The following is a 21,005-nucleotide window of genomic DNA, read 5'->3' as shown; positions in this document are numbered from 1 at the left end:
AACGTTAATTACAATCTTTTAATAGTCATCTTATGACAACCGGTGATATATATATATATATATATATATATATATATATATATATATATAATTTAAATAAAAAGAAATAAATCAGTTTATATTTCGACATTATTTTAACATTGATCATTGTTCCGTTAAAATTTCAGCATATTAAACTTGATTCATAACTAAACTGGTGCCTTACTTAGGTTTGTGAAAATGTGAGTTTGTAATCTTACGGAACACATCAAATATGGAGCCAAGATTGGGAGACTGCATACAACACTGCATTCATAAAATAACACATGAAGGACATTGAAACATATGCAAAAGGAAATTAACCACAACCAAACGATTCAATTTTCACCCAAAGAAGTTACGTTCGTAGTGCAATCCTGTCCGTAATGAAATTACCACACACTGGTATACTAAATTCATACTAACTCTGTGAAATCTTCCCGAAAAGAATAGCTGAGGGCTACTTTGATGATTACACCACATGCTTCAGTGGTCAACTTGGTTTACACAAAGAGTGTAACTCCATGATAATTTTGATAATTAAAATAAATTACGTAGAAACGCAATTTACGAAAGAAAAACCTCGAACTGGTTACTATCGTCTTACTATTAACCTGATGGGTCAAACAATTTTATAAGCACGTGGTACTGGTCTCACAAAGTACACCCCATGTGGGTTGAACATAAAGAAAAGTTGCTATATTGAAAAATGTTGTCAAGACGAGATGTTATAATGTCACGCACATTCGCATTTAATACTGATGACCTTAGTTAGAGTTACTGATCAACACGTGGTTCCACTTTACTCACAAAGTAGTGACAAAGCAACTACTGGAAGCTATTCTGAACTTCACACTCGAATTACACTGCGTTGCAATTTAAGATAACATTAGATATTTTAGATCTAAACCTGAAATAAAGTTGATTAAATTTTCAGTTAGGCTGAACTTAAGAAATCCATTGTCCTACGGACGTAGCAGAGACGCACTTAGCCGGAGATCTTACCACTTCAGTTGCTTGCCGCGGACAGACTGCCGTGGGCCCCTACCGAGGGTGCTTCACAGATACAAACGAAAGTGACCAGAGAGGCAGCTTCCTATACCAACATGACAAGGGACGGACAGGACCATACTAAGAATAGAAACCTCTCTGCTTCTAGAAAGCGTAGCTACCTGTTCCGACGTTGGTCCTACTGTTCTCTAGCAGACAGGCTTGTCTGCTTCTATCAAGCATGCAACTAGAAATACATTTGCTCATTCATCCTCTCACACAGAAGGGAGGGGGGATGACAGTATCTTATCATATACAGTATAAAAGAAAGCGGATGTAGGTTCTGTATGAGACTGTGTGACATGAATTACATATAAACTGTGTTTTAAATTGTAGTAGTGCGACAGATCGTTCTTGTTCTGTGTAAAAGTATCACGTTCCACTGCTCAGTCTCCTCACAGATAGTCAGAAAGACCACAGTAAATTTAGAAGTGGAATGTATGCCGTAAATGACAACAGTTTTAAGAAATTAACATGAAAAGAATCCAACAGAGACCTTTCAGTATTTCTTACATTACCCCGTGCTGTGCACATTTTAATGCTTACTATCATGGACAAAATGCATTTTTAAAGCTAAATTATTGGGTTGTTTGCGTAGTGTGTTACCGAGGGGCAGTATTCAACTAGACGCATTTGGGAAAGATCCTAAAACCACTTTTAAATTCCCCGATAGAACTGACTTAACGTTCTAGGACTAAACCTAGACGGTCCTTGTATCTCTAGTTTTACACGTTGTTGCACAGCCATGCCAAGCTGGTTGCAGACTTCGTGAGTGCATGACTGCATGAGTCACCATGTTGCACTCTATAGAACACGAGATGTGGCAACAGATGAACTGATCGTTCTTTTGGACTCTTGAAATCCCTCTTCACATTTTCTGGGAAGACTGCCTTTTATCTGTGTAAGTAGACTGTTTAGGTTTTTATGTTGGTAACGCCACTTAGGGCTCTGTATGAAAATCCCAAATCCCTGACTGTGCTTTGTGCAATATATTTCTTTTGAATCAGAAGTAGTAAGTTCTCTGAAATAGTGAGGGAAATGATTACGAAGAAGGGTTTTTACAGCGGGAAAGCATTTGAAGAAGGCGAATGTTTAATGGAATGGGACAGAAATTATGCTTGTCTGATGCACAGGCTTCCACAAGGTGGCGTGAGAGAGAGGGCACTTTTCCCCTCACTTAAATTGGGTTACAGACTTCTTATCCTTACAAAATCGTGACACATTTGTAGAAATAACTGTCTTACATATTATAGGGTCACAAGTTTAGCATTTCTGAGGACGATGAAGAATACTGTGTCTCTAACAATCACTGTTTAGCTTAGTTTTGCTAGTCTGTCAAGCTGTTCACGAGCAATTGCGCAGTTTCTGTGGAACGACAGTAGAATCGGCACTGTTTTTTCTTGCCATCAAGGCTGATGAATGTGGATTCAGTCAAAAATTAAAATGACACTTTCCTCTGGCCTCAGCAGCGCAGTATAAATGTGGCTACAGTATAACTGGCCAGAAAGACTGGCGTTTCGCTTGATAATGGGAGTAAGACTTCATACAAATTAAGAAACATTCATGGCAGTTGTTGTCCTAGAGAAATCAGGATATGTTCATAGGATTTGTAAAACTAGAAAAACCATTTGATAGTCAAAAATATCGCAAGAAGTTCGAAAATCTCAGGAATATAGCAGGAAGCTACAGTGAGGGACGAGTAATACGCAATATGTACAAAAACCAAAACGAAAGTGCTTGCATTCGAGAGTGTGTAAGATTGTGATCAAGCCTTTCATCAATACTGTTCAATCTACACTGATGAGCCGAAACATAATGACCACCGACCACCGCAACATTGGATGCTGCCTGGTGGCGTTGCCGGCACGTAAAGCGGTAACAAAACCATGTAAAAGGAGCAGACACAGATGGGGGTCACCCTAGCGAACATATAGCTGCAAATGGGGAAATCTACTGATGCAATCGACTTTGTCATAGGTAAGATTGTTATTCCGCAGAGCATATGAACGAGCATCTTGAAAACGGCGAAGCTGGTCGAATGTTCGTTCTGCCATGAATATTTATGGAAAGAGGTAAAAAAGACAGTGAAACTACCACTAGGCGCTAAATGGTTGGACGTCCACGACGCTTTACAGAACATGGGGTTTGGAGGCTTGTCTGCTCCGTGAAGTAGGACAGATGGTGATCTGCGGCATCTCTGCCAAAAGAGCACAATACTGGTGCACGCACAAGTTGTTTGGTGTGCACCATTCATCGTACATTGCTTGTAAGGTGGCGTCGTCTCCTGACCTTCATTTCTTACATATTCCACCCTCACAATAGTATTATGCACATCAAGAAGCTTCATTCAAACCCAAACTCGATAAGGTACAATCAATTTTGTATGAATTCATGTAAGCGATATGCAAATCAAATAAATAAATCGCAAGTGTGCACCGAGGTTGAAAAAGTCAAGGCTGGCGTACACAACATGACAGCCACAGGAATTTTCATTCTAAAGAGGCAACCAGTCCACTGGGAGACCCGTCCCTTCGGAGGAGTGAGTCAATACACACCTACTTCAGCCAGAGCGACCACCCAGAGAGAGGACAGCTTTTGCCAGAGCGAAGGGGTAATGACCCCCGTGTTCGGCTCAAAAGCAAATTCCACTACATTGTGTGGGAACACTCAGAAGATGCATTTTTTGACGGACCGATTGTGTAGTTACGGAGTTCTCACAGGAGGACAGTATAAGCCTAACGGAGATGCTACACATTTCCGCATTGGCCGTCTTAAACGAAACGTCAATGTCCCATTTAAAAGAGCAACACTGATTGGCGGAATATTTCTGATGCAAAGAGCCAGAGGAATGAGGGAAGACAGCAAATGATATACCCTTGTAGTTTTTCCAGAAAAAGGGGTCGCTCTTTGAGCGGGAACACGTAATGAGAGCGAGTGCTCTCGTACATTTATTCAAACAGCGAGTAACAAAGTCTGTCCTCAGTACTTGTGTAGGCACGGCTCTCAGCCATTCTGCCGAGTAAATAACATTCTTAATGAAAAGGGAGAAAAGAACCTTTCCATTCTTTGTAAAATAATAGCATTCCTACCCATAAGGGGCAATCTAATGTTCCGAAAAGAACCCAGAAATTTATTATTTTATAAGAAATGTTTCACTTGATTTTTTAGAATTTTTTTGCAATAAATATTTTTCGTTCGTTTAACGTTTTTCTTACACTAACTACTCCAGTACCCAAGTATTCCACTAGTTACATAAGAATATAGAATATTTTTGTGTCATTTCCTTACAGTGGACGACTCCAGAAGATATTTGTTGCCGAATGTTTTTCAAGCAGTTCTTGTTGGTACATTAGAAGCATCTACCTGACTTCTGTAGTAGTGTGAGGTGGAAATTGTTTCTTGCAAGAGCCAAAGAGTACTTGTTGGATCAATCCATAGTGCAACTTGACAAAATAAAACCCACACACTCACATGTTGAACGTAGAGCACCGCAGTAGATGACGCCTACGCGTTCACATGCTGACCCAACGACATCGTCAGTTATGATTGTAGTGGGCATGGGACCATCGGGAGTCGACCGTCGATCAATGGGAATGTATCGGCTTTGCGGGTGAATCACATTTTTGCTACAGTACGTCGATGGTCGTTCCACAAACACTGTCATAGAGGCGACAGGCGGCTCGAAACGTGGAGCACGCGACAGGCTGATGGGAGCAGTATTGTGCTATGGGAGACATTCTCCTGCGCTTGTATGTGACCTGTGGTAGCAATCGAAGACACGCTGACAGTTGCAAGTCACCTGCATCCCTTCATGCCTGATGTGTTCGTCGACGGCTATGCCATCTTTTGCCGGCCGCGGTGGTCTCGCGGTTCTAGGCGCGCAGTCCGGAACCGTGCGACCGTTACGGTCGCAGGTTCGAATCCTGCCTCGGGCATGGATGTGTGTGATGTCCTTAGGTTAGTTAGGTTTAAGTAGTTCTAAGTTCTAGGGGACTTATGACCACAGCAGTTGAGTCCCATAGTGCTCAGAGCCATTTATGCCATCTTTCAGCAGTACAAATGTCCGTTTCTCGGAGCCAAAACCGTGCTACAGTGGTGTTAGGAGCATTATAGTGAAGTAATGTTGATGTCTCGGCGACCAAATTCACCTAATGTAAATCCTTTGAAATCCGTGTGGGTCGCTATCGGCCACCATCACCGCGTACGCAAATCAGCGGCTCGTTATTTCGGTGAATTACATGACCTGTGCGCAGACATGTAATACCACAAACTGGCAGATCCCTGACGCGCATAATCATTGACGTTCCAAAGACGGACAAACCTTTCAAGCAGCCGGTCATGATGTTTTTACTCGTCAGTATGTACACGGTAAAACAGATGACGGAAATTAAAAAAAAAAAAAATCGTGGTGAAAGGATACCAATATTAAGATACGCTTGTGACGTTGTTATTCTCAATTAAACCTGTTGAAAGGAGTGAACGGTCTAATAAACACGAACTGTGGATTCAGAGTAAACTGAAGAAAGAGGAAAAAGAGTGACGAATAGAAGAGATGTGTACTAACATCGAAACCGGTCACCAGGAAATATACGAAGAAACTCTGCTGTCTTGGAAGCAAAATAGTACATGACGCTGCGTGGGATTAGCCGACCGGTCTAGGGCGCTGCAGTCCGGGAGTGTGCGGCTGGTCTCGGCGGAGGTTAGAGTCCTCCCTCGGGCATGGGTGTGTGTTTGTCGTTAGGATGATTTAGGTTAAGAAGTGTGTAAGCTTAGGGACTGATGACCTTAGCAGTTAAGTCCCATAAGATTTCACACATACTGTACATGACGGATGATTCAAGGAAAATGTAAGAAGAAGAACAGCACAGGCAGAGAGGAAATTTCTAGCCAGGAGTGTACCGGTGTCAATCGCTGGCTTTAACTTTAGAAGCAGTTTCTCACAATGTACATGCAGAGCACAACACTGCATGGAAGTGAATCGTGGGCAGTGTGAAAAGCAGAAAAAAAGAGAATGGGAGCGTTTGAGATGCGCTGCAGAACGATTATGAAAACGGAGTAAATTGTTCAGAGATGATTCTCTCTGCGGAGTTGGCGAGGAGAGGAACATTTGTAAAACATTGACGAGAAGAAGGGGACATATATGATAGGACGAGTGTCACGACATCAAGTAGTATTTTAAATGTAGCTTGACTTTTTATATGTCATGACGAAGCTCTTAGTGGACTAAACTCCAGAAAACGTAATGTAAAATTCTAGTTATTAGGAGATCTGGATGTAATAAATTAGTATATAAACATTTATTAGGTCGCATGTTTCTGTCTGACAAAATGTCAATTCTTAAAAACCATTGTGGCTCATTGTGTGATTGACCATTAAAATGATGATAGTGTCCAATCCAAGAATAGTCAATGTATATGTTCCCACAATGATATTTTCACTCTGCAGCGGAGTGTGCCCTGATATGAAACTTTCTGGCAGATTAAAACTGAATGCCGGACCGAGACTCGAACTCCTGACCTTTACCTTTCGCGGGCAAGTGCTGTACCATCTGAGCTACACAAGCACGACTCAAGACCTCTGCTCAGAGCTTCAATTCCGGCAGTACCTCGCCTCCTACCTTCAAAACTTCACAGAAGCTCTTCTGCGAACCTTGCAGAACGAGCACTCCTGGTATGCAGAAGGCAAAGGTCCCGACTTCGAGTCTCGGTCCAGCACACAGTTCTAATCTGCCAGGAATTTTCGATGTATATGTTGATTCCTCCGATTTATATCTTGTGAAATGACAATGAACATAAAATTAGAGAGGTTCACTCTTACGCAGAGGCTTACGCAACAGTAGTTACGTTCATGCATCATTCGTTGATGGAATAAGAAACAGTTGTACAAAGATGCAGCGAGTTGCAGTTAAATTACTTTAATGAATGGTACAAGTACTTTAAAGTAATTATATGTCCAGTGGTTGAGCGGAGCGGAAACAAGATACCCTATAAATTACAAAATGAATACTTGTCCGAGTTTTCATAGCCAACGGAAAGGTGGAAAATGGAAAACTGGATATCAAATAGACGAGCGTGCGGTCAAGTTTTGCAAAATAAGATTCAAGTGCTTGAAAAGAATCAGGATAGTAAAGAAAATCTTAATAGCTAATTTGAGGGAATGATTCACTAACAGCTGCTGCCAGCTATGTAAATGAAGTAGCAAAAAGTTCATCTCTTCAAGGGATAGCTATTTTGTGGATAAAGCGTTACACTGGTGTCATATTTCGCTGTCAATACAAGAAGTATTGAAAAAATACTGTCAAATGTTTTGTGAAATGATATAAGTTCGAAATAAAATAATAGACTATAGAAACAATTCATGCGTCAATCAATGATGCTCGAAATTATGAACAGCAGACGAGATGAAAACTTAGAATTTAAAGTTCAGAGTTTAACATTGAAGATTAGAATTTTAGAGAGCACTAGAGGATAATTGTCTGGTGGATTATGCAGACCGTGCGGTCTCATTTTCTGTGCGCTCACTTCGTGCATCATTCAAAGGCACATCAAATATGAGTGTGAAAACTCCGCCCTGCGAACTTTACGCTCCACCAGAAATCTGCGAACTCTCCGCCTCGTACCTGCGTCCATTGTGTCCCGTCCTACCTGCAGCTGGTCCGCCCTAATCACCTTGCTCTGCCTGTTCCCTGGACTCGGCAGTGCTCCACCTGCACAGTCCCATCTGCCTGCTAGTATCGCTCTAGTTTTCGTAGACTTCACATCGTGCCACTTGGATATTACCATCTTAGTAGCTGTGGTATGGAAGTTTCAACATTTCGTGGTAAGCCTAGTTGCCACTGTGAAGGTTATTCTTACACAGTGGAGAAAACGAAGGAAAATGGGGCTGTGATTTGGCGCTGTTCAAAACAGAAAGAGAAGCATTGCCGAGGAAAGCTTAAAACCAAGGCTTCTGCAGTGCTCTTTTCGCACGAGCCTCAATGTGGAGCTCCGGATGACGCAAGGTTGCATGTACAGAGGACTCTGAACCAGGCAAAGAAGAGGGCACGAGAGTACGTCTATTTCCGAAATCTATTCAGAGGAGCTTGGTAGCTTGCATAGTCAAGAGTACGACTTTGTGACAGAAATGCCAGAGCAGCGAACAACGAAGAGGACATTATACAAGCAAAGGGCAAAGTCGCAGGGAAGTGAGAGGGTCCAGAGACAAGAGAAGAGATTGAACTTAAAGTAGAGCTATAAACTACAAATGATGGCAGCAGTTTCCTGTTAAGCGACGATAAAACAGGAGAGAGGGTAATAGTTTTTTGTGGAAGAACAGAGAGAGAGAGAGAGAGGCCCTAAGAAGTAAACGAGACTTTTTTTATGGATGGTACGTTCAAGTGCTGTAGTAAACCGTTTTCACAGATATATACAATTCATGCAGATTTTGGAAGTAATAAAAATGAGACTAAAGGAAAGAGACATACATCTGACTTTTCAGAAATGTGCTGGAAAATATTCTAGAATGGAACCCTGCAAGTGTGACTGTAGATTTTGAGTCAGCAGCGATTTCTGCAATTATACATATGTTACCAACTTCCTCAGTGCAAGGATGCTGTTTCCACATGTGAAAGTCTCTCTGGAGGAAAGTACAGGATCTTGGACTCACTCGCGGATATAAAGAAAATGAAGAAGTGAGACAACAAATGCGCATGAGTGCTGCGCTGGCGTTTCTACGGCCTGAAGATGTACGTGATGGCTGGCTGGAGATACATTCACAGCACCGATCTTCCTAGGCTTTCTGACTTTTTCGACTATTTTGTAGAGAGACGGTTGGAAAATGAAGAAAACCCTATCAGCCTTTGGAGCTGTTACAAAAGTGAACAACTAACTCCTTAGAGGGCTGGCATAACAAAATTAATAATATGCTTTCCAAATCAAATCCCAAAATTAATGATGTAATTACTTGCACGAAAACCGAAGCAGAAAATTCAGCGTGCGTGTTAATGAGAACAGAGCTGAGTATGGATGGTAAAAGTAAGAAAACAGTGTACATGAAACGGGATAAAAGGCTGGAGCAAATATTGAAAAAGTACGAGGAGGATGGTGAGATAAGGGCTTGCCTGAAGGCTATCTCCTACCTACAAAACTAGACTAAATAATTATCAGAAAATGTGTGTAAATAAAAAATATATGAAATGTAATTACCAATATTTAAAAAACACAAAGAAAGATAAAAAAAATTGACGAAGCTTGTAAGCTGATTTCAAATACGCCCAAAGACAATAAAATCACTTTTGCCATTTAACCAGTCCAAAGCCTGGATAAAGTGCGATGGGTGGCAGATTATTTTTTAAGGTGTAGGTATCTGATCTCTAACGCATCTAAACCCAAAGCGCCACTAGTCCCATGCCTCAGTAGTGCTTACAAATGAACAGTTAAAATTAAGCTACACTACACTGGTGTAAACATAATGACACTTAATATTTCCGTGTATTTAATAAGTGCACTTTTATGAAAATATATCTATTGACAATGACTGCTGTCTGGTGCTGTAAAAGAAACGAATCTTCTTTATGTACTGAAATATTCTAAAGCCTCTGTGAAGTCTTATTTTGTTCCATCTACTGTCTAATTGTTGTTTGTCGTACCAAGCAGGTTGGCGCAGTGGCTAATCAAGGCTCAATCATCTGGCCGTCCATATCCTACTGTATTTGGTTTTCCTTGTTTAAGCAAATGCTGTGAAGGTTCCTTTAAGAGGTCATGGTAGCTTCCCCTCCCCCCCCCCCTTCCCCCCCCCCCCCCCCCCCCCCCCCCCCCCCCCCCCCCCCCCCCCCCCCCCCCCCCCCCCCCCCCCCCCCCCCCGTAACCAACAATCCGAGCGAAATATAAATCTCTAATGATCACAACTGTGGATGTGACATGAAACACCAAACGCAAAATTGGTTTCTCTAGGTTGTAATGATGAATGATCGTATACTGAGCTAAAATTAAGCATGTCTTTGTAATGTAAACTTGCTTTATGTGAGTTCCCATTCACTTTAGAAAGACGCGCACTAATGATGGGAAGATGAGACTCCTGAGCTATTTAAATATGAAGTTATTGAATGTGTTCGCGATATCTACCATGATCAATTTCGAGCTCACACATAACTGTATTAATTTCCTATTTTGTTACCTACACGATGAATATTTTGTTCTGTTTCACACTGACGTTTACGCAGTGGTTTGTTTAGCTATGTATTTTGGTACCCAATGCGGACTTCTATCATCCTCACCAATTACTACCCTCACAAAATCATTTATTTATTTACTTATTCCGATAGGACCATTCTTCCATTTGAGATGTTGCTAGGTATTTCTGTTTACAGTTAGACATGTTCCTAAGGTTTTAAGGTCTAAAAATTCAACCACACTGGAAAACTTTAAACAAATTTATATGCGTTGTTCAAACTCGTGCCTGTGGTAAAGAGACTACAGCAAGAATAGTACAAACTGTGATTTTTTAGTTGAGTGTGCCATCCAAATTCTAAAAACATTCTCACGCTGTGGCTGATATAGAAGGAGTCAGACGTTAACTGATAGTTAAAGCTTTTTTTATTTCATTGTCTGTTAAACAAAAACGAATGAGTAATGTTTGTTTTTAAATTTTTTGTCATTTCCTATTTTGATGATTCAACTGTTAGACTTCCATGACAGTCAAAGGTCACTGACAGATGTCAGAAAAGAAAATATTACTACTACTTTCATTGTATTCTTCTTCATATGCTTTTTCTTCAACTAATACACTGTCTACTCTTGCATGACAGTTATGTGCATGATTTCTTACGTTTTCTTTAAGTCCTTCAGTTTTATCAAGAACCACCTCCTTAACAGGTTCTTAACTTTTTTAGTTCTAGTCAATTTTTTGATCATCTACAAATGTACTCCTGAATATAATATTTTTGCGCCTTCTTTCATGTCCTTTGGGTCAGCATCGAACCAGTCAACAAATGGCCCTTCAAAAACCTGACCGCAATTTACTTGTTTATTTATTTATTTACTTATTTTGTGCTCCACTTGGGCAACGTAGCTGTGTATGCATTCTAAAAAAATGGTTCAAATGGCTCTGAGCACTATGGGACTTAACTTCTGAGGTCATCAGTCCCCTAGAACTTAGAACTACTTAAACCTAAGTAACCTAAGGACATCATACACATCCATGCCAAAGGCAGGATTCGAACCTGCGACCGTAGTGGTTGCGCGGTTCCAGACTGTAGCGCCTAGAACCGCTCGGCCACACCGGCCGGCATCCGTTCTAAACCAAATTTCTGTATAAATTAATAGAATCATTTTTTTTTTTTACTTTTAATCAGTAAGAACTCGCTACGTAAAAATTTATACATATCAGAACTAATAACACTGAAATTGTTACATGCAACATATAGTACGGCTCCTACCGTACGGCTTGAGCATGCTAGCTCGTGTCCCCAGGGGCTTAGTGGGCCCTTCCTCGACATTTTCTTTTCGGAAAATTCACAGGGCGGAGAATACACGACACCATCAAATATGTCTGTAGAATCACAATGTATTTGACTGTCTTTTTCAATTTTTTATAAAATTTAGTTTGAACCGTTCTATCGGGGGAAACTTCCATTGTTAAGAGGGGCATGAATACCGAAATTGCAACTGCACGTAAGCGGAACATGACGGCTTTTGAGCAATTAGTTGTTGTTGATCTCTGCAACAGAAGACGAAGATCGTATCTCCGAAATACCTGGAAGAAATAACACTTAGGAAGGTACCTGTTAAAGGCAGTATATTGTCTCTGGCATAGGTTGCAGTTTATGTATTACGAAGTCGAAGTGTGCTGCTGGAACAGAAACAGCTGTGGTAAAGTTTGTTTCCAAACTGAAAAGCGAGATGGCGTCATTTCTGCAGCGCGTCTTTTGAACTAGTGGCGACGCACTGTGCACAGACGCCTGCGAATGTTTATTTTTCATTAGGTGCTCTGATGCCAAACTAAATACAGGAATTATCAACTAATGCAGCTAAAGAATGAAACACACACGAGGAGAATCTTCGTAAATCACTGCACGATGCGTTCCACTGCTAGATGGGAAACTGATCCTAACATTTCTGTTGTGCCTAAAAAAAAAATACGCAACATAGTGGATACCTTATGTCCATTCAATAGTCTTTCCTGCTACACGGATTAAATAAACCTTTCAGAACAGATTCACCGTAAGTACATGTGCTGTAGTTTCATCACACAACTCCAACTTGGTATGTGGTTGTTTGCATGGTCGTCTTTCTCAGTACCTGTGACAGTAGATTATTATTGGTTTTCTGTCTTGCGCTTATTGCATTGAAAGACTGTCTTTCATTAGATGCGTTTCGCTTTTATTTGCAAAGCATCTTATAGGCCTATGTTCATTGTGGAAATGTGGATGCATTATATGTCTCTATATTTTGGTAGTAATGCATTGAAAACAGTACTCCCTCATAAAATTGCTCATTTTTATCTCTGGTGCTTTTGCCTATTGTTTATACGAGGTGTTTAAGAAAAGTAATGACACTGCTATTTATCTATCAAAGCTTGTTATTTCAAATAATAATATTTCACCTTTTAAAATAGTTCCATTCGGCAGCTATACACCGATGGAGTCGTTCTTCCTAGTCTTGCTAGCAGTGCTGAAAGGTTTCAACTGGTACCGTCTTTAGCCTGCCGCTCACATTCTTTTGAATGTTCTCCCGAATCCCAAAATGACTACCTTTTAAGACATTTTTCACGTTCGGGAAAAGAAAAAAGTCACAAGGACGCAGGTCGAGTGAATCTGGGGCTGTGAAACAACAGGAATTGCTTTTGAGGTCAAAAATTTCGTGATGGAAGTTACTGTGTATCATGGGGCTTTTTTATGATGCAGCCATCACTTGTCTGCAATGTCCGGTATCACTCGATTCACAGTTTTCCTGACCCTTTCAAGCACATATTTGTAAAACACTTGGTTGACAGTTTGTTCTGGAGTAATAAATCACACAAGCCGACGCACACGTTGGACATTTCCGTCGGTTTTTGAGGTAGAAGTTCTCCTTCAACGAGATACATCTTCAACGTGTTCTCGGTCTATCAAAAATGATCTGTGCCAGCGAAAAACTTCTGCTCTCGGTAAGGAATGTTATCCACAAGCCTGTTTTAGAGGTCACACTCGCAGATTCGTGAAGTTTAACACAAAACTTGATGCCATAACGTTGCTCTAAATTCCGCTGTTCCGTTTCCGTAGTACACAACAAAAACTACGTGAGCTGAAACTCAGACTGAGTACCTGGAAGGTGTGAACACACCGGTCTAGACTAGTAGAACAGCACAGCGTTGCCATATCGCTCGCAGTTTTGTCAGTCTCATTACTTTTCTCACATACCTCGTATAGTCTGCAAACCACAGGTTTTTCCATGTTCGCTAAGTTACAGTAACGACGAACACACACACACACACACACACACACACACACACACACACACATGCACACAATCTCACTAATTACTACGGAAAAAAATACATTTACCGTTGGCAAAACTCAGAAAATACGCTGAAAAATGAATAAACATAAACACTGCTGCTTGCGGAACATGTGAAATTACAGTAGTATTTCTCGGGGAAGTTTTATAAAAGTGAGGTTTAGTGGAAAAAAATTAGAGAAACATTGTAATTTTTGTGACATGATTTGTGTAAAAGTAAGAAATACAATGCGTTAGAGAAACCTCTGACGCACCTTTTGACGCTCGGTATGATGCACACTAAATGAGGTGCTAGTTCACAATTTAAATTTCAGAGCCTGACTTAGCATTTTGAAGAATACTGAAGGGTACTTGTCTGCAGCATTATGTAGACTGTGCACCTCATTTGCTGCACATGATTTCGAGCGTCATTCAGAGGCGCGTCAAATGTTTCTCTAATTTAATTTCGTCTTACTTTTTGAAGAATCATTTCACAAAATATTTCATCGTGTCTTTTCACTTTTCTTATTTTCATATTTACGAAGAGTATTTAGAAACATGAAACCTTTTTGGCAGTCAAATAACACACCATTGTAGCTCTTAATGTATGAAATAACGGGCGTTGAAGAGAAGATGTTTTGGCAGTTCATTTAGATAGCAGCGGTAGTCCGAATATTTCAATCGTCCCTCAGAAGATTAACCTCCTTGGATTTTTTTTCCGGAACTAGACATCACGCTGACCTGTTTGGTACCTCATTCGCCATTTCCCACTTTCCGTTTGGAGACGAAACTTCGGGCAAAAAATTCTTTGTGCAATTTATACGACACGTTTTCGCTCTACTCAGACATGAAAACATGCACTGTAAGAAAAAGACCGTTCAAAACGGCGAAAAATTAACAAAAGTGGAAGTGCAACCAACTTTATTTCGATCTCGACCCACCGTAACAACAAAAGAAGAAGCAGTGTATGCAGAATTTATAAACAAGAGGCAAAAACACCGTAAGAAAAGTATACCTCAGCTTCTTAAGTACACTACTGGCCATTAAAATTGCTACGCCACGAAGATGACGTGCTACAGACGCGAAATTTTAACGACAGGAAGAAGATGCTGTGATATGCAAATGATTAGCTTTTCAGAGCATTCACACAAGGTTGGCGCCGGTGGCGACACCTTCGACGTGCTGACATGAGGAAATTTTCCAACCGATTTCTTATACACAAACAGCAGTTGACCGACGTTGCCTGGTGAAACGTTGTGATGCTTCGTGTAAGGAGGAGAAATGCGTACCATCATGTTTCCGACTTTGATAAAGGTCGGATTGTAGCCTATCGCGATTGCGGTTTATCGTATCGCGACATTGCTGCTCGCGTTGGTCGAGATCCAATGACTGTTAGCAGAATATGGAATCGGTGGGTTCAGGAGGCTAATACGGAACGCCGTGCTGGATCCCAACGGCGTCGTATCACTAGCAGTCGAGATGACAGCCATCTTATCCGCATTGTTGTAACGGATCGTCCAGCCACGTCTCGATCCCTGAGTCAACAGATGGGGACGTTTGCAAGACAACAACCATCTGCACGAACAGTTCGACGACGTTTGCAGCAGCATGGATTATCAGCTCGGAGACCATGGCTGCGGTTACCCTTGACGCTGCATCACAGACTGGAGCGCCTGCGGAGGTGTACTCAACGACGAACCTGTGTGCACGAATGGCAAAACGTCATTTTTTCGGATGAATACAGGTTCTGTTTACAGCAACATGATGGTCCCACCCGTGTTTGGCGACATCGCGGTGAACGCACATTCGAAGGGTGTATTCGTCATCGCCATACTGGCTTATGACCCGTCGTGATGGTATGGGGGTGCCATTGGTTATATGTCTCGGTCACCTCTTGTTCGCATTGACGGCACTTTGAACAGTGGACTTTACCCTTCATTCTATCCCTGCGAGACCCTACATTTCAGCAGGATAATGCACGACCGCATGTTGCAAGTCCTGTACGGGCCTTTGTGGATACAGAAAATGGTCGACTGCTGCCCTGGCCAGCACATTCTCCAGATCTCTCACCAACTGCATACGTCTGGTCAAATTTGGCCGGTCAACTGGCTCGTCACAATACGCCAGTCACTACTCTTGATGAACTGTGGTATCGTGTTGAAGCTGCACGGGCAAGTGTGCCTGTACACGCCATCCAAGCTCTGTTTGACTCAATGCCCAGTCGTATCAAGGCCGTTATTACGGGCAGGTGTGGTTGTTCTGGGTACTGATTTCTTAGGATCTATGCACCCAAATTGCGTGAAAATGTAATCATATGTCAGTTATAGTATAATATATTTGTCCAATAAATACCCGTCTATCATCTGAATTTCTTCTTGGTGTAGCAGTTTTAGTGGCAGTAGTGTAAATATTCTTTTCTGCCTGTAAATACTATGTATGCACATCTGCAGACATTCACAGGACGCACCTTCTGTAAAATTTTCTTTAACTGCGTTAAGCTTAAGACAGAGAAACGATTAATAATTCGAATCGAACGTAAATTTAAACTCGATTTTCATTTCTTTTCAGAGTGTTTTCACTGCACCCTCACATGGCACCCAAATCATTCAACAGCTGATTAACGGTTCGTCCCGCAAGAACCATACAGCCGTAGGATGTCAAACGCAACTTTCGTAACCGCTAATAGCAAGAAACCATGAAAGGAAAGTAAAAAATAAAAAAGAGGTTTAAAATAATCGTGATGTTGGTGGTTGGTAGTTGTATGTGAGTCTTGGTCACGCTGTACGAGAACTTTGACGTTCTTTCACGAGAGGCCACATCTTCCAGCACCACAAGCGTAGCTCGCTCACTGTTATTGTTTACAGATGACTCACCAGATGCGGGACTCGGCTGGTGGCGCGGACACGTGGACAAAACCAGTCAGACGGCCATTACCGGGGTCCGCTGCACGGGCAGCAGCGGTTCGCGCACTGAACTGCCGCGGCGGCTTTTCCTCCCGGCTGTAGGCACGCGAGGAAGCAGATAGCGGCTTCGCTTCCTGGGGGACTGCGGTCCCGAGGGAAGGAGAGCGGCGCAGCACGCCACAGCACGGCGCGGCCCGGGAGAGAAGTGGACACGCGGCCAGCGGCGAATTGTCGCCTCCACACCACGGCAGCGGGCGGCGCCTGTCGCAGCCGCTGCCGGAGCTCCTAGACGGTACACGACACCGCACTGCGATCAAAATTACTTAACGATTGACACATCGTGATATACAGGGTGTTACAAAAAGGTACGGCCAAACTTTCAGGAAACATTCCTCACACACAAAGAAAGAAAATATGTTATGTGGACATGTCTCCGGAAACGCTTACTTTCCATGTTAGATCTCATTTTGTTACTTTTCTTCAAATCACATTAATCATGGAATGGAAACACACAGCAACAGGACGTACCAGCGTGACTTCACTTTGTTACAGGAAATGTTCAAAATGTTCTCCGTTAGCGAGGACACATGCATCCACCCTCCGTCGCATGGAATCCCTGATGCGCTGATGCAGCCCTGGAGAATAGCGTATTGTATCACAGCCGTCCACAATACGAGCACAAAGAGTCTCTACATTTGGTACCGGGGTTGCGTAGACAAGAGCTTTCAAATGCCGCCATAAATGAAAGTCAAGAGGGTTGAGGTCAGGAGAGCGTGGAGGCCATGGAATTGGTCCGCCTCTACCAATCCATCGGTCACCGAATCTGTTGTTGAGAAGCGCACGAACACTTCTACTGAAATGTGCAGGAGCTCCATCGTGCATGAACCACATGTTGTGTCGTACTTGTAAAGGCACATGTTCTAGCAGCACAGGTAGAGAATCCCGTATGAAATCGTGATAACGTGCTCCATTGAGCGAAGGTGGAAGAACATGGGGCCCAATCAAGACATCACCAACAATGCCTGACCAAACGTTTACAGAAAATCTGTGTTGACGTGATTGCACAATTGCGTGCGGATTTTCATCAGCCCACACAAGCTGATTGTGAAGGCTCTGAGCACTATGGGACTTAACATCTATGGTCATCAGTCCCCTAGAACTTAGGACTAATTAAACCTAACTAACCTAAGGACAGCACACAACACCCAGCCATCACGAGGCAGAGAAAAATCCCTGACGCTGCCGGGAATCGAACCCGGGAATGCTGATTGTGAAAATTTACAATTTGATCACGTTGGAATGAAGCCTCATCCGTAAAGAGATCATTTGCACTGAAATGAGGATTGACACATTGTTGGATGAACTTCTCTGACGCTGACATTAGGGTTATCGTCAACTTCTCGAAGAATTGCATCGTCCACTGCAGGTGTCCTCGTCGTTCTAGGTCTTCCCCAGTCGCGAGTCATAGGCTGGAATGCTCCTTGCTCCCTAAGACGCCGATCAATTGCTTCGAACGTATTCCTGCCGGGACACCTTCATTCTGTAAATCTGTCTGGATACAAACGTACCGCGCCACGGCTATTGCCCCGTGCTAATCCATACATCAAATGGGCATCTGCCATCTCCGCATTTGTAAACATTGCACTGACTGCAAAAACACGTTCGTGGAGAACACTAACGTGTTGATGCTACGTACTGATGTGCTTGATGCTAGTACCGTAGAGCAATGAGTCGCATGTCAACACAAGCACCGAAGTCAACATTACCTTCATTCAATTGGGCCAACTGGCGGTGAATCGAGGAAGTACAGTACATACTGACGAAACTAAACGAGCTCTAACATGGAAATTAAGCGTTTCCGGACACATGTCCACATAACATCTTTTCTTTATTTGTGTGTGAGGAATGTTTCCTGAAAGTTTGGCCGTACCTTTTTGTAACACCCTGTATAACACCCTGTATAGATGAGAATCTTAATTAGAAAATTCATATTTTGGATCTCCTAAAGCGAGTAGGTTCAGCAACTTTTGCAATAAGAATAATTGCCAATAAGCTAACATACTTTGCATACTTCCACTCTCTGATGTCATACGGAATTATATTCTGGGGCAATTCAACACTTAGGCAAAAGGTATTCACTGCTCAAAAGAAATTAGTTAGAATAGCGTGTAGGGTTTATAGTCGCACATCTTGTAGGCATCTGTTTAAAAGGTTAGGAATTCTTACAACTGCTTCACAGTACATTTACTCAGTAATGAAATTTTTTCTCAACAACGTGGACCAGTTTAAAATCAACAGCGACATTCATGATTACAATACCAGAAAAAAGAAAGACCTACACTAACCTTCACTTAACGTATCTTTGGCAGAGAAAGGGGTAAAATATGCTGCTATAAAACTTTTTGATAAATTACCAGATGAAATAAAATGTCTGACAGACAGCAGTAATAGTTTCAGAAACAAATTGAATCATACGTCCTAATAACTCCTTCTGTACCATAGATGAATTCTTGAATATGAGTAAATAAATCTGGAGATATATGCATTTTGTGCCATTTAAGGGAATGGGATAGATAATAGAAATATTTAGGTATAACACTATAATGTAAACAAAAAAAAAACTTGTTTCGTGTGCGCATTTCTTGTGCATTTCACACGTTCCACATCATAACGGTTTTCCGTGCTATTGATCAATGGATCACGTAACTAACTAACTAACTAACTCGTCAGGAACACGTGAAAGGCGCGCAGTAGAGTTGCCACATCCCACACGGAACTCACGCGTAATCTTGCACTGCATTCAACTCGTTCAGACTTGCAGACTGTTGGATGTCACATGGAACTGGAATCAGCGTGTTCTGGAACAACTTGTAGTTTTATTTACAGAAACAAAATTTGTAGGCGATAAATGGAAAATTGATTCCTGATAAGCCACGCGGGATTAGCCGAGAGGTCTGAGGCGCTGCAGTCATGGACTGTGCGGCTGGTCCCGCCGGAGGTTTGAGTCCTCCCTCGGGCATGGGTGTGTGTGTGTATGTGTTTGTCCTTAGGATAATTTAGGTTAAGTAGTGTGTAAGCTTAGGGACTGACGACTTTAGCAGTTAAGTCCCATAAGATTTCACACACATTTGAAATTTTTTGTTTTTTTGTTTTTTTTATTCCTGATAACATTACCGAATTTTCGACATGCATGAAGCTTTCGTATTATGAACACTTTATGCGAAAGAAATGTCAAGATCAATCATACATCCACCTCCTCTATACCAGATATCTATCAAACACCCACAACACGAGATAATATGAATTAAATGTGATGGATAACGCTCTGTTCGTGTGTCAAGACCTAACTGCTCCTTTGTTTAGTTTTATCGTCAGAAACATCGTTAGAATTATATTTAACCAATTATTACTTTTCCTAATCATCCAACTTATTTCTAATGCAACAAAAATAAATTTGTGTGATTTCATCGAAGTGACAGGGCTACGTGACATCTACATCTATATCTACATGATTACTCTGCTATTCACAATCAAGTGCCTGGCAGAGAGTTCAATTAACCACCTTCATGCTGTCTCTCTACCGTTCCACTCTCGAACGGCACGCCGGAGAAACGAGCACTTAAATTTTTCCGTGCGAGCCCTGATTTCTCTTATTTTATCGTAATGATCATTTCTCCCTATGTAGGTGAGTGCCAACAGAATGTTTTTGCAATCGGAGGAGAAAACTGGATTGAAATTTCATAAGAAGATCCCATCGCAACGAAAAACGCCTTTGTTTTAATGATTGCCACTCCAATTCACTTATCATGTCTGTAACACTATCTCCCCTACTTCGCGATAATACAAAACGAGCTGCCCTTCTTTGTACTTTTTCGATGTCATCCGTCAGTCTCACCTGATGCGGATCCCACACCGCACAGCAGTACTCCAGAATAGGGCAGACAAGCGTAGTGCAAGCAGTCTCTTTGGTAGACCTGTTGCACCTTCTAAGCGTTCTGCCAATGAATCGCAGTCTTTGGTTTGCTCTACCCACAATATTATCTATGTGATCGTTCCAATTTAGGTTATGTGTAATTGTAATCCCTAAGTATTTAGCTGAATTTACAGCCCTCAGATTCGTGTAACTTACCGCGTAATCGAAATTTAGCGGATTTCTTTTAGCACTCATTTGAATAACTTCGCACATTTCTTTATTCAGGGTCAATTGTCACTTTTCGCACCATACAGATACCTTATCTAAATCATTTTGCAAGTCGTTTTCATCATCTGATGACTTTACGAGACGGTAAATGACAGCATCATCTGGAAGACAATCTAAGACGGCTACTCAGATTGTCTCCTATGTCGTTAACATTGATCGGGAACAACAGACGGCCTATAATACTTCCTTGGGGAACGCCGGATATTACTTCTGTTTTACTTGATGACTTTCCGTCTATTGCTACGAACTGTGACCTTTATGACAGGAAATCACGGATCCAGTCGCACAACTGAGGCGATACTCCGTAGGCACGCAGTTTGATTAGAAGACGCTTGTGAGGAACGGTGTCGAATGCCTTCTGGAAATCTAAAAATATGGAAC

At 41.9% G+C, this 21,005-nt stretch overlaps 1 protein-coding gene across 1 annotated transcript in view; it reads right to left on the bottom strand.

Moving 5' to 3' along the window:
- The window catches only part of LOC126416167 (synaptotagmin 1-like), a 986,421-nt gene extending 969,911 nt beyond the window's left edge, over positions 1 to 16,510 (bottom strand). Inside the window, exon 1 of the mRNA XM_050083735.1 lies at positions 16,394 to 16,510. The gene's annotated coding sequence lies outside the window, so the exon portion shown is untranslated. The remainder of the gene's footprint in view (positions 1 to 16,393) is intronic.
- Positions 16,511 to 21,005: the final 4,495 nt, after the last annotated feature.

The sequence above is a fragment of the Schistocerca serialis genome, chromosome 8 (assembly GCF_023864345.2).
Source record: "Schistocerca serialis cubense isolate TAMUIC-IGC-003099 chromosome 8, iqSchSeri2.2, whole genome shotgun sequence".
In the NCBI taxonomy this organism is placed as follows: Eukaryota; Metazoa; Arthropoda; class Insecta; order Orthoptera; family Acrididae; genus Schistocerca; species Schistocerca serialis.
This window is presented reverse-complemented; position numbering and strand designations above follow the sequence as displayed.